This window comes from Morone saxatilis, unplaced genomic scaffold, assembly GCF_004916995.1.
Source record: "Morone saxatilis isolate NCDOM2014 unplaced genomic scaffold, NCSU_SB_2.0 Contig7, whole genome shotgun sequence".
Classification (NCBI taxonomy): Eukaryota; Metazoa; Chordata; class Actinopteri; family Moronidae; genus Morone; species Morone saxatilis.
The window spans coordinates 23,009,652-23,011,854 of NW_023340246.1; the positions used below are offsets into that span (position 1 = coordinate 23,009,652).

Genomic DNA, 2,203 nt, shown 5'->3' on the forward strand with positions numbered 1-2,203 from the left:
AAACTGCCTTTAACAGGCAGAAACCTAGGACAGAGAGAGAGAGAGAGAGGGGGAGAGAGAGAGGGAGAGAGAGAGAAAGAGAGAGAGAGAGACAGAGAGAGCAGTGCATCATGGGAAATCCCCCGGCAGTCTAGGCCTATAGCAGCATAACTAAGAGATGGTTCAGGACTCACCTGAGCCATAATGAGTTTTTCAAGTTTTCGATCCATCATCAACTATTCTGTCTGTCTGTCTGTGTCTGTGTCTGTCTGTTTGTCTGTTACATTGTTCTTCTTATTTTTATCCACCAGAGGGAGACAGAGTATTTTCTCTGACATTCAGTGTCTAATCAATAATTAATTAATTAATTAATTAATAATCAATAAATATGATTTTACAGACAGAGATTGTATCCGATAATACTTTTCTAACAGGAAGCAATCAGCAGCCTGCAGTTCCTCCAATGTCCACTAGAGGCTCCAGCAGTGAGTCAGCCTCACAGTGGATGTGGCCAATCAGCTGCAGATGTGAAGTGAGAAGGGGACGAACAGAGAGCTGTGATTGGTCAGTGCTTGTGTCCTCCTGTTGGTCTGCAGCCAATCACAGAGGGAGGAGGTTGTCATGACAACGACCTCAGTCCTCAGTGCCCTAGATTACTCTGCTGCTGCCCCTCCCTCCTTTACTCCTTTGTTCTCCTCTTTCACCTCCTTCCTCCCTCTTTTCCTTCCTTCCTTTCTCTCTTTCCTTTCATTTTTCATCCCTCCTTTGTTTCTTCCTTTCCTTCCTTCCTTCCTTCCTTCCTTCCTCCTTTTGTTTTCATCCATTCATCTTTTTATTTTTTCTCTTTACCCTCCTTCCTCTCTCTCCTTTATCAGTGCCTCCTGTTATGTAACACCTCCTCCTCATCCTCCTCTTCATCACTGCCTCCAGCTGAACAGCCAATCAGATTACTACTGTAGCAGTGACCTCACAGACTGGGGGCATGGTCTGCTGTGTGTGTGTGTGTGTGTGTGTGAGCTGGTTGCCGTGGTGACAGGGATTAAACACTCAGATTTACATTTGTTTCTAAACGACCGCAGTCACCTCTTCATGTCCCAGCATGCACCTGGAGGCAGCGACAGGCTGTTACATAACAGCCGATCACAGTGTGATGTCACAGAAATTTAACCTGTTCATCAAGAACTAATAATGACGATCAATACTAATTAATAGATCTACACAGAGCGCACAGACAGAGAGAGAGAGAGACAGTAGCAATACCTGTTCATAACGCAGCAATAGTTATTATTGGAGTTCAATCAACGATAGCATACGATAAAAAATAACATCTACTGTTAGCCACCAACAGTCACGTCTGAATTCAGGTCTTTTGAAGCCATAGTCCACTTTTTTCTTTCATTGAATCTGTCGTTTTGCACCTGAACGCATCAGCAATTTCCGCATCAGTCAAAAGTACAACTGTGAACGCCTCACGTCATGTTCACACAACCAACAACAGTCAGACTTTACAGAATCTTTTCATTCTGATAATATCACATGTTTACAATGAACTCTTTTCAAATTTTAAATTAAAGAAATAAAAACATTGTGTGACTTCAGTTCTTTTCCTAAAACGGAAGGTTAAAAGTTCCAACGATCATAAACACAACATCTATCATGAAGGTCAGACATCTCTTTCTTTCTTTCTTTCTTTCTTTCTTTCTTTCTTCAGTCTCGAGATGAATAAAGCAGTCATGGCCGCCGGCTGCTGGTTGCCTGGTAACGAGTCCTGGGAGAGCAGCGGCGCTGCCAGGAGGCTGGCAGAGGCCCGACGTCCAAAAGAACGAGGAGACAGTGAACGCTCCGTCTGCCAAAAGGCTTCATTCAAACATATAAAACTTTATTTAACATTCAGAGCGACTGCTCACAGTGAGGAAGTAAAGGTAATAATAAGTTAGTGACTGTAAACAACACACAAACTGCAGTAAACAACTGTGATAAACAACTTATAAACACAACTAATAAACAACTGTAATAAACAACAAACAATTGTAGTAAACAACTGTAATAAACAACAAACAATTGTAGTAAACAACTGTAAGAAACAACTGTAATTAACAACAAACAACTGTAGTAAACAACTGATATACATTTGTAATAAACAACTGTAATAATCAACTGTAATAAACAACTGTAAAAATCAACTGTAATAAACAACTGTAAAAATCAACTGTAATAAACAACT

At 41.0% G+C, this 2,203-nt stretch overlaps 1 protein-coding gene across 1 annotated transcript in view; it reads right to left on the reverse strand.

Moving 5' to 3' along the window:
* Positions 1-2,203, reverse strand: part of prph2lb (peripherin 2-like b) — a 6,967-nt gene that overhangs the window by 2,365 nt on the left and 2,399 nt on the right. The window lies entirely within an intron of this gene.